The following is a 13354-nucleotide window of genomic DNA, read 5'->3' as shown; positions in this document are numbered from 1 at the left end:
ATTCTAATCAAAGTCAATGCTAATAGCTTATTTAAAAAAATTGTGTATTACAAATAGTAAGAGTGTTTCCATAATTATTTCCAGTACTTGACCAACACAGTAAGGTGAATAATGAGTATTTCAGTGTTACAGGCACTGGGCATGTTTCTGTGATGTGTGGTAGTATACAGTAAGGTGGCATAGTCAGGCACTATAATGAAACATCCCCCAGCCCAAGTTGTTTACAGAGGGTTATAGGCATATTACATAGGAGTCAGTAGAAAGACTAGAATCTAAAATCAAGCTACAGTATCTCCTCTGTGGTCCCAACTTTCCACCTGGTTCTAAGCTAATCCCATTTTTTAAAAAGTCCTTAGTAAAAATGATGTAAGAGATCTTCTTTGTAGTATGCTTGAATGAAAGTCATCAGTGTAGCTACATGTCATGTTGAGTTATCAAAGCCTTGTCGGTAAGTGACTCAAACGGTAGGCACAGAGCTACAGTTTCATGTTTCACGGTTTCAAACTGCTCAGAGCTGTATTTATGGCACTTAGTGAGATCAAGAACCTGTTAACTCTTAGTACAATCACAACCCATCAGGTACTTCAAACATGTCATTCTCAGTTTCAGAAATGAGACTTAACTGTATAAAATATGTGCATGGATGGCTTCGGTTGAAAGCCAGTGATGTCAACTATCCAGTTTATTTTGGCTGCTCTCTAATCAAAAGCATAAACAAGTGATCTTCAGGTAACACAATTCTAAAGTTAAAGCGTGGTGATTAATGTTGAGCAAATATAGCTCTGGAACTAAAAAAGCTGAATTATATGATTGCATTTTTATGCAGACAGCGTAACTGCCGAAAACACAACATTACACGAGAGTGATTGTAGCTAACAAAATTAAAGAAATCTGCTTTCGTAAACATGTATTTTTTATTTTAAAACATGCTACCTAGTACCTGCAGACACATATTGAGCAGGGACACAAATCGTTTTGAAAATTCGTGCTGAACTGTTTTGAAAGTTTAGCTGCAGCCTCAGTCCTCTGGGCTCATATAGATTCTAAAGCAAGTTGGACCGGCTATCTACTTACTTCAAGATGGTTCTAAATGGCACAAGAGTAGATTAGTTAGTGTTTCAGCCCACAACATGCTCAGGTAACATTTGCTGGAGAGTCCTGGGGTTATATGACTGCCAGTGTGTCCATTGAGTCATTTCTAGTGATGGGTAGGGGTGGGGGGGGGTGTTGTGTTTGTATTGTTTAGCTTTAGCAAGTTGCACCTGCTTTACGTTACTCATAGTTTTACGTGGGAGTCAGTCAGTGTGTTTTCTAACATAGAGACGATTGTGTTTGAGACAGCGCATTAGCTGTAGCGTTCTAGCTAGCAGTGATTTAAATGAAAAAAAACACATTTGTTCGAGCAAAGTGTGCAGCGTCCTACTTCATGCACCACATTATTTTGTTAGCGACAACAATATTAAAGCTGAAATACAAAAACTTGGAGGATGCCTGCAGACATTCAGTGCTCCTGAGCTGTTGCAGGAAATTGAGGAGGAGTAACTGTTGGTATTGCAGGGATTGGGGTTTGTCCTAAATGTTGTTGACTTCTTCAGTAACAGATATCAAACTTTATTTTAGCCAAAGAAACAACTCAGGAGTTAAAGCTGTGTGAATAGGACCCTTACACAGTGAAGCTCCAGTCTAACCACACAGAATTTGAATTTCATTTGTTTTCCACATGGGTGCAGGTGAAGCATCCATATGATTGTACCTCTATAAATCCAACTCACTAGGGTGTTGGTGGATGGAGTAAGTCCAGATTTTCCCAACGCTATTGTGTCACCTCCAGAGCCTCTAACTCCCTCACCGTACCTGAGCTTCAGTCTGTATATCAGCCTGGCTTCTCCATCTTAGATCAGAGTCCAGTCACTAGGAGCCAGGCCTCACCAGGGCCAGCAGCTTTTCACTTTCATCTGCAGCCATTCAGGCAAATATGCAAACCCAGCGTTGAAATCAAAGCCGATCGGGCATGCATTTGGCACCGTTTCACATGTAGAAAATAAACAATATTATAAATATCTCTCTTGTAATCCCTGACTGACAGCACAGCCATCATTGTACTGATTTACAGAGCACTTAAAAAGAAAAAGAAAAGAATGAAAGGTCCTTTGGGTGGGATTGAAACCACATGTGCGCTGCTAGAGTTTGGGACATTTTAGGCTGAAACAGGAAACGGGTTTCAACCAAGCACCTTGGGACACAGGGTCCAACTGCACTCTCCAGAGTGAATAGCAGGAGGCAATACAGAGTTGGGACACACACACACACCAGTCTCGATAGCAAAGTTGTACTCTTTGTGACAAACCGGGGGTTGCTTTGCCACGTTCGAAATGAGATGTTTAAAACAGGGCAGTGCCTGTGTATTTATTCATAAACACAAAACAAAACGAACAAAGCAAAAGCCTAGCTCCACCAAGGAGCGCTTAGCTAAACATTTCCCACTCCTAGCGATCAAACCGGACGGCTAAGACATTTCCCAGTAACCAAACAAGTATCACAATACCTTTTATATATTTTTCAGGTCTGTCCCGCAGGCTTCCTCCAGTTAATACCACCTTGACTGGTATCTTAGATAATGTAGCACCAATCAAAACTCGGAAAGTATCTTTTAAAAAAAGCTCACAGTGGTTTAATGATACAATGATGAAATATGAGGGTCGTAAACCTGATTAAATATAGGCTCTGGTGTTGTCTAGATCATCATATTATTCTAATTTAATTTAAACAAATACAAATAATCCTAGATTTATTTTTGCTACCCTAGATAAATTAATTAATCCTTCCCCTAATAGTCCTACCCTTGACATTGGCTCCTCTCACAGCTGCAATGATGTCTTACATTTCTTTAAAAATAAAATAGCAGACATCAGAAATGAGATTCCACAGACACCTTCTATTAAGGAGGACTCCAGCACAATTTTACCAACTACACCTATTAAGGCTACTATGGGGGCTTTTTCTTTGATTACCTTACAGGAACTGACAGCTAGTTCAACATATGAGAGCTACTACATGCTCTCTTGATCCTATTCTTACAAAACTATTAAAAGATCTTCTTGGTGTTATTAATATCCATATTTTAAAGATGATAAATGGTTCACTTTCCTCTGGTATAGTTCCCTCAGCATTTAAGGTAGCTGTGGTAAAGCCTATGCTTAAGAAACACAATTTGGATGCTAAAGTCCTCAATAACTACTGACCAATCTCCAACCTACCATTCTTAGATAAGGCTCTAGAGAGAGTTGTTGCAGTTCAATTACAAAAATTTCTAACTCTTAATTCTATATTCGAGAAGTTTCAGTCTGGTTTTCATGCTGCACATAGCACCAAGACGGCCCTTGTCAGAGTTGTGAATGGTCTGCTGATAAGCTCTGACTTGGGCTTTCCATCAATTTTAATTATTCTAGATCTAAGTGCTGCCTTTGATACTGTAGACCATTCCATCCCACTGAATCATCTTGAAAGCACAGTAGGACTGTCTGGCCTTGTCCTATCCTGGTTGAAATCTTATCTGTCTGATAGGTTTCAGTTTGTCTCCTTAGGGGTAAAATCGACATTATCGGAAGTTGTCTGTGGTGTTCCACAGGGCTCCATTCCAGGTCCCTTGTTGTTTTCATTATATATGCTACCGTTAGGTGACATTATCCGCAGACATGGAGTGAACCTCCATTGCTATGCTGATGATACTCAGCTATATTTGTCCCTAAAGCCAGGAATTTCTTCTGCCTGGGTGTTATTAGCTACTTACCTTACAGACATCAAGCACTGGATGTCACAGAATGTTCTAATGTTGAATTCAGATAAAACAGAGGTTATGCTAGTGGGCTCACAGAACCAACAAAAAGGAAATGTGGGATTACATGAGCTTGACCCTTACAGTTTCTCATCAAAACTTAAACTAAAATTTAAGTTTGGGGGTCACCTTTGATCCTGATCTCTCACTTGAGAACCATATTAGGGAAGTTACTAAAGTATCTTTTTACCATTTGAGAAATATAGCCAAACTTAGACCAATTATTTTTTGTATCTGATGCTGAGAGACTAATGCATGCCTTTGTTTCATCTAGAATTGATTATTGTAATGCACTTTTTTTCTGGTGTCCCAAAACGTGTGGTATCCCGCTTGCAGCTTGTTCAGAATACCACCTCTCTTCCCGATGGGAGCCAGACCTCCCAGACCATCGACTCCAATGGGCCGGCCCATCTCCCTACCATGGAGACAGCGGTTGGCCCCCAACTAGGATAGATTTAATGTCCCTGACCTGCTGCCTTATCAGTAGCAGGACAGATATGTAGCCCCAGTGCCCTCTGCCCCTCCTGTCTGTTTCAGGTGCCATGAGTCTGGACACATCGCCCGGCTGTGCCCCTCGGCAAAGGAGTGCAACATGGCGACGTGCTATCTGGCATCAGAAGCGGGTAAGCAATGGGGAAATCATTAGGAGGGGCCTTGTATTGTTGATGTGGTTGTCGGTAATGTGAGCACCCAGGCATCAGTGGACTCAGGGTGTGCGCAGACCTTAATTCAATCAGCTCTCTTGGGCGGTGTGTCATGGTAGCCACAAGGCAAGGTGGCGATATGAAATTCGGCAGTCCGATCACCATAATGAGCGTAAAATTTGCCACGTAAATTTATTGAAGCCCTGGCAGGCAAGGGAGGCCTTATTTATAGCCCCAGGCAAGGTAGAGGATGATTTTAGACCCTGTATAGAGGCCCCTAGCACTCGGCACATTCCAATGGGGGAACAATTACTTCCAGATCAGAAACGAGATCTGCGTTAATTGGGGACTTCAAGGATGTTTTTTTCTGATGTGCCTGGCAGAACTAACCTTGTTTAGCATGCTATTATCACTCCCCCAGGTATCATGGTTCGTGAGAGACCTTACCGGATCCCGGAAAGTCGACGAAGTGGCGTTAGCGAAGAGGTGTTGGCGATGCTTGAACTTGGGGTGATTGAGCCTTCCAGGAGTGAGTGGTGGTCCGATTGTGATAGTCGCCAAAAAGGACGGCACCAACCGCTTCTGTGCTGATTTCCGTAAGGTAAACGCTATTACCAAGTTCGATGCATACCCCATGCCTCGGGTCGACAAGCTTCTTGACAGACTGAGAACGGCAAGATTCATCTCGACTTTGGACCTGACAAAGGGATACTGGCAGATCCCCTTAACCCGCAGTTCACAGAAAACTGAATTTTGTACCCCTGATGGTCTCTTTCATTTCATAACCATACTGTTTGGGCTGCATGGTGCGTCCGCCGCCTTTCAGAGACTAATGGACCAGGTCTTATGCCCACATTGTGAGTATGCAGCAGCGTATTTTGATGATGTGGTTATTTACAGCTCCACCTGGTGAGAGCATATGGCTAGGCTCACGGCCATCCTGTAGTTTCTGACAGTAGCCCAGCTGACAGCCAACTTGGGTAAATGTGCATTGGGCAAATTAGAAACACAATATTGTTGGACGCGGCGATCCCGAAAACCAAGTCTCAGGTGAGGTCTCTCCTGGGGTTGGACGGTTATTACCAATGCTTTATCCCTGAATATGGCACAGTGGTCGACCCTTTAGGTGAACCTCACTAAAAAGTATGCACCAAATTTTATTAAATGGACAGGAGAATGTCAGGGGGTGTTTGATACTATCAAGCAGAGACTCTGTCAAGCCCCAACACTTACCACACCAGATTTTGACAAGGAATTCATCCGCCACACCGACACTTTAGATGTTGGTCTGGGGGTGGTCTTGTCCCAGCAGGTTGACAGAGTAGAACACCCCATCCTCTATATAAGTAAAGAAAATGCACCCCCGGGAGTGTAACTACTCTGTCACTGAGAAGGAATGTCTGGCCATTAAATGGGCCACTCAGACCTTGCGCTACTACCTATTGGGACATTCATTCAATCTCGTCACTGACCATGCCCCACTCAGATGGTTAAGCACGATGAAGGATAGCAACGCCCGGATAACTCATGGTATCTGCCGCTACAGCCCTTCATGTATTTCATGACACACCGTGCAGGGAAAGATACAAAATGCAGATTACTTTTCCCGGGAGGGGGGTGTAATGGGTAAAGTAGATTCAGCCGAGTGCTCCTTCTGCTCCACTCTGAGCGGTGGGATATGTGACAGACATTGAATGAACCTGAGTCAAGAATCTACCTCCCAACCTGTGAGGGCACGGTATATCAGGAACAGTGTGCCCCGGACTGGATGGTTTGACAGTTCATTCCAGGGTCAGTCGGAAGTCGGCCATCCAAAAAGGGGGCGATGCCACAATACTAGAATTCAGCGCCTTACTGCGGTAGGCGATGTGTCAGTCATGGATTGGAGGAGACATGATTGCACTTGCTACCAAAGGGGATTCGAGACCGTGTCTGTGTATAGTGTGTGTATATTATTATTTCAGGACTGAACCCTGTGGTTTTACTGACTTTACACATTGTTGTGTATAGTCAGTATTATTATTTAAAAGCAAATGATAAAGCTTCGTTTTTCACCATTGAACTGTTGTTGCATTACTGAGCACTGCATCACCTCTACACCTGTGCACTAATAAACACTTTGCCACATTACTGTACAGTGCTTTGCGATACTTTTGTATAAAAAGCACTATATAAATGCAATAAATAAATAAATACATTTGGACTACTGTGACCGGGTCTTACATCATTTGCGTGGATAGCCGCTGTTTAGCAAAACAGAGAGACAACTGGGAGGTGGATTTGAAATGCCGGCACAGGCGTGCAGGATTTATTATTACAAACAGAAAAGAAAGTAAAGTGGTCATGTGACGTTGCCAGCCATGGTAACGCACAGAGGACACATACAGCAAGCTGTACAAAAGGAAAAATAAAACACAGTACAAAAACTACAAATAAAAGGTGCCCCAGAGGGCGAGCGCTAGCCTTAAAACGAGGCGTCCCGCTCCTGGAACCGGCTACACTACGTAACCCTCGCTATACATCACATGGGATCACAATCCCCTAACTAACCTACTCATGAGCCGGTATTCATACAACGACTCGTGCTGCTTCATACGGCCTTGGCTGGGCATTGCCTTCACAAGCACCGCTTGCAGTCTCAGGGTTGCGTAGCTGTCGTTCCTGCAGCGCGGACCCTCTCCTCCCGAGTATACGCCGCTCCCCTCTGGCATGGCGTTACAGTCGCCCGAACCATCTCCCGTGGGTGCTTTTGAACTGACGGACACTCGATCAAGACCCGCCCACCTGCTGATTGAGGTCCAGCACAGCCAATCACTTGCTGCCCTTCCCCTCAAATTCATGCACACCACCACTAAAGTAGCTAACAAAACATGTGATGAATCTTAGCTGTTGTGCACTTTCATTCTATTATCAGTCTCAAATGTGCAGGTTTGAAAGAAACACATTTTAGTAAACATTTTAAAACAAGTTATCTGGGTTTGTCCATGGCTAACTTTGTCAACTCAACAGAAGACACTGACCTACTGAGAACTTTCTTTAAACTAGTGTAGTACCAAATATCATCATTAAAATGAGTGCATGTTTGCTACAAAACACGCTTCTTTAAAACCTGCACAATTTAAACTGACTAGTGTGGGGCATATGCTTTTTTTTATGCGGTGACTTAGATTTCTGTGACAAAATGAAGAAACAATACACTGTCAATCTGTTATGCATTCATTGCTAGTAAATGAATAACATTTGGGGTACCACTGCATGTGAAGGATGCATTAGCTGAATGAAATCTGTTTGAGAATCTTCTGTTCAAGATACCATCACAGTACACAGTATGCATTGAATTTGCCAGCTCGCAGATCCCTAGTGCAGTACTGAGTTCTCTATACTATACTGCATTGAATTTGCTGGCTGTTAGATCACTAGTTATGAGTTCTCTGTACTACACTAATCTGATTCTCCGATCCCCAGTACTGTAATAGTTATCTACTATACAGTATTGAAGTTGCTGCATCTCCAGTCCTATTCTTAATGTTTAAATTCACTGTTAAATAGATAGCTGTAGTGAGTATTCTGTGATTTGGCCAACTGGTCCTACGTGGCCTTCAGAGGGCAGTAAGGTTGCTGATCAAATGCCAAACCACCGTTGGGTTTTTTTTGTATACATTTTGTAGCTGTTGTTGCTGTTCTTTCTTTTTTTTCAGACAGTTGGGAAGCGACTGGGACAGAGAAAAGCATCAGTGGTTGCGAGGCTGGAGGGAGACGGCACAGCTCTGGGAAAGCGTTCTGGTGTGGGAAGGAATAATCAGGGAGAAAAGGCGAACACACAAAGCCTTTTCATATCACCAGACAGCTCCCTTTAACACAGCTTAAAGAAAACCACCAAAGAGTCAAAAAGGGTCAGAAAGGAAGAGTGGAGAGAGGGGAAACAAAACCAAACAGAAAACGCCTGAACACGTGATGGATGGTGATGAATTTGCCTTGAAAGAAAATTAGAGAAAAAAATTTGAATATAGATAGAAAACGGGGCTTAACATTCTCCTGTTTCTGTGAAGCAGGGAGAAAAGGGGGAGTAACCCAAATGCAAATGAGATCGTTGAGGAGACGAGAGAAGGTGGGGGGCAGAAATTAATCAGTCATGTTTGCAACTTCTAAACAGAATGTATTTTTCATTCCCGTAATTAATATGTAATTATGCACTGACTACTAAGCAGGAACCTAGCTTAACCCCGAATTGCCTGCTGTTTCGCCACACCGCTCCATGTTTCCTGTTTCTAAAGTTGCTTTGTCTTGCCGCTGAATTACCATTAGTACTGTCCCACTGGGAATAACGACACTCAAACCAGCCCATCGGATCTCTTTTGGATTCCCACCAGCAAATTCAACAGAGAAAAGACTGGGCGTCCCAGTCAAAGAGTTCAGTTCAAATAATTTGTATTTCATTTTGTGAAACTAAAGGTCCTTCTGTTTCTATTCTCTGTTTGTCCTTTTTGGTAACATATGAAAAAAAAACGACTGCAGATGTATGTAAAGGCTCATGGAACTTGACAGTGATCTTGTGAATTACTGCGCAGAACTACAACTTAAGGGCAGCAAATTCATAAGTAAGGACATTTATGAACAAGAGCAGGCCATCCAGCCCATCAGTGCTCACCCGGGTTCTTAGTAGCTAATTGATCTCAACACTTTGTCAGCTCGGGTCTTAAAGTATCCCAATGATTCAGCAACATTGATAAGTAACCTGTTCCCCCTCACCCCTTCCTGTGCTAATCTACCTTCACTTAATTCAGTGTCCTCTGGTTCTGGTTTCCTTGCTGCACCTTTTGGGCATGCTATTTTTGGGCACTTTGGGTTTAAATGAAGTTTTCTTTTAGGGAGAGAAATTCCCCTTCAAAAATCCAAATGACCTCATTAATATTAAAATATGGGAGGGTATATTTAAATGTTTCTGTCAGTGTTCCAATTAGGCCCTGCGTGACTACAGATATCGTGCAGCTTTCTTAAACTGGGTTTACAAGAAGTTTTCAAGAATTACAAGAGCAGCCTATCTAATTTAATAAAAAAAAAGCAAAGGAAATAAAACAAAACCAGGCATATCATTACGCAGATACAAAAAAAAAATACCAACATTCCCAAAGAGAGTGCTTGCACTATCCATGCATTATCTAAACATTTATTTTATATATACATGGTTTCTTACATAAGGGTAACTTAATCAATTCTGATCCTATGAACAGAGCTATACTAGTTTAATGCTATAAACAGAATATCCAGTCCAAATGTTTAATAACATCACTGGTAGTAAATCTACAATAGGCACCCTACTCGCCCACATCTTTTGGCCACACACCTCCTACTGCGTGAGTAATGTGCCTAATATGTGCGCTACATCACATTCTCATGGCAATGGAGAGAGAATCTGGAGTTTCTGAACTGTCATTGTCAAATCCTATTATTATCTACAAATTAAACAATTAAACGCACCCTCACTCGGGGGTTCAGGACAGTACACCCAGCCTGCTGTTCTCAGCCCCTCTGCTAATCTAACTGACCAGGGAGCTGTCTCCCTGCTCCTCTTTATACAGGTGCCCATTCTCAAACTGGCAATCCGGTAACAAATTTGGGGAATGGCCACATTTCCCACATGGATTTAACCCCATCCCTGCCAAACTTTAATTCAAATAAACAACACTTGCAAAACTTGCAACAATACATACACACACACACACACACACACACACACACACACTAGATACACAGACTTACAAGTGCTGCACGCACACTTACTGTTTTGCATTTATCTGGAGAACTGCTTAACCAGTTGTCCCAGACTGCACAAGATGACACCTCTTTAACAAAAAGACGGCTTTTCATGTTGTAACTGTTATTTAATGTGATTCAATTCAGTCTGTTTTGTATTATTTTTTTTCTGTTTTCTGTTGGATTTTTTTTTTATGTATCCATTTCAGACTTATATGCAGAATGGCCTTTTCAGGAAATCAGTCTTCTATTTATAGGAAAGCTTGACTGTAGAAATACTTTACGAAGTAAAGAAATAGCTGTAATTTAGCTACACGCTAGGCTTTGACATATAACAGCACATGCAACTATTGGGGGAAATGATACAAAATCTGCCAGCATTCTCTGGAAGGGGAATATGTGATTTGCTTCCTGGAAAGCATTACAAAACTATAAATCACATTATTGGCACTTGCATTGTGATAAACTATCCCAAAGAGAATTCCGTATTTCACAGAAACTTGTTTCTTACTGTGCTGACCTGTACAGGATGCCCAGTACAGTAATGACAATGACATACATTTAGGAGCAGGTGTGATTGCCCCCTTCCCATCTGCAGCTTGAAACAAGATTTATTTAGTTATTTACTTCATTGTAGTATTGAACTCGGCTTTTGGCAAGATAAAATGAGACAGTAGTGGTGGGAACCAAACAAGGCGTAGTTTTGCTGTTATATACAAGCCTTCAGTGCTTTTCCAGATAACAGTGATTTCCTATTGGCCCAGTGTTGATGGCTGAAGCACCCTTCCATCCTCCACCCAACCCAGCCCTTGGATGACCTAAGCCATCCATTCCTCTTCATTGCTGTTAACTTTCTCCATTGCTTACCTTAGACATCCATTCCATTTCAGAGATGTTAATTTCCTCCATCTCCTCTCTTTTGAGGTCCCCAATCATCCTCTTTCCTCCTCAACCAGAGCCAGTGGATACTTCTTTCTGCCTCCTAGGATAGAGCCTTCACATGTACCCTGTTTACACTAGACATTTTAAGCCGACTCTGAGACGGTGTAGCAGGGCTGGGGCCATGCAAATAAGGAGGGGGCTTCTGTGAGTGTTTATTGTAAATATGAGTGTTGCGATGGTATATATAATTAATAGTGGCATTGGTTTTTAATGGGGACCCTGACGCTCTGTGTGTAGCAGCCTGCCTGCTGTGTTTAGTTGCAGGAACGAGCAGCACGCGTGTGTTTTAATAGCTGTGAGCTCCTACTCATCAGGTAGGCATCAAAAGGGTCCTGATTACACAGATCAAGGCTGCTGTAAGCCATAAGGGTGAGAGCCCTGCTCCTGCCGAAACATCGGTCCATCTGTGCTGCTGAAACAACTGGGTTCAGGAAACGAAGTGACCCGCTGTAAATGAGATCGAGCATATATCCAAGGTTGGAGTTGGGTGAACTGCCCAACCAACAGGGAGTTAGTTTCGGGATAGTAGATCTCACCCAGTATAATAGCCTTCTGTCTCCATCTCCTGTTAATCGAGCAGTGAACACACACAAATTCACTCAGTCATTCATTTGACTTACATCACGGGTAGCAAGACCCCTGTTACAGACGGCTTAGGTCTTTTTTTTGTAGGGGGCTCTGCGATGGCTTTAGTCTGTTTATTTCTCCACTGTGAATGCAGTGGGTCCCTGAGACGGCTCACACTTCCCGTGTGCACTCGTGGACAACACCCCCGTTGGCAGCGTCAAACATACACAAGCAACAGCAACAGGAAGTTGGGATTGTTATTTGGACAACAACCAAAAAATATCTTTGACAGAACGGTGAGAGATACAGAGGCAGAGGATTCCAAAATACAGACTTATAGTGCTACAATATAAATAAATGTGAAACAAGCCTAGTTACCACAAAATGTATGGCCAGAAACATGCATTTTTACACATATCTACAAACATAACCTGTGCTCGTATTCCAATATGTTTGGTTTTGTGGGTACCTCTCTATCTAGAATTAAACACATCATTACAGTCACTAAGAAAATGAGGTTTCCTCTGACTAGTCTTCTGACCAAAGGTTTTCTTGATCAATGTAATTTATATCAGGTTAAGCATTAGCACCTTCAAAGGAAGTGCAAATGTTGATACAGGCTAGCCAATCAGAACGGAAGGCCAGAACTTGTGTTGTGTTGGAAAATCATATATATATATATATATATATATATATATATATATATATATATATATATATATATATATATATAAAGTGACCAAGAAGAAGACTTTCAGGAAGATGGCAAGATGAAATGAGCAACGTGGATGAGGTTCACAGCAGACAAAGAAGAATCTTGGGGAGGCCTTCATCCATTGAAAAAGGATTGAAAAAGGCTGACGATGATGATGATGAAAGGCAATCCGATTGAACTGGCATGCCATCACCCTCTCAGAATATTGGAGATCGAAACAAATCCCCCGAGGGCTGAGAATCAACAAAAAGCTGACATTTGGAGCTAAACATAAAACTTTTGTAAAGAAATAGGAATAAATAAAATAAGTTTTAAATAAATGCTCACTGGATCTAACACTACTCATAATTGAAAAAACTAAACAAGAAAGTGCATCCCTGAAAAGTGAAGTGATACAATTAAAAGAGAATATGCAAGATAAAATACAACACCGGTACGACACCGAAGAACTCCAGTCTGGACAGATGTTTTCGATACTGTTTCGGTATGGTTCTGCAAGGATACCGGTATAAAAATGCTAGTATGAACAGGGCATTAGTGGGTTTTAATGTAACTTTAAAATTGCTGCTTTTGTATTATGTGTATACTGTTAATTTAAATGATCTGACTGTGGCAGTTGTATGTGTGACAAGCTATACAAATGTACTGTGGTTTGTTCTTTTTTTTCTACTATGTACTGTACAGTGCTTTGCGATACTTTTGTATAAAAAGCGCTATGTAAATGCAATAAATAAATAAATAAATAAATAAATAAATAAATGCTTTGAAAAAATATAATATTTCATTGGGACAGAGGCCTAAAATGTTGGACTGCTTAAGTCCAAAAAGACATCCAGCAGATTTAAGAAGAGATTGTGACGGTCCATTTAACACCTAGTACCAGAGAGCAAATCTGGA

This window comes from Acipenser ruthenus, chromosome 13, assembly GCF_902713425.1.
Source record: "Acipenser ruthenus chromosome 13, fAciRut3.2 maternal haplotype, whole genome shotgun sequence".
NCBI lineage: Eukaryota > Metazoa > Chordata > Actinopteri > Acipenseriformes > Acipenseridae > Acipenser > Acipenser ruthenus.
Note: the sequence above shows the minus strand (reverse complement) of the source record.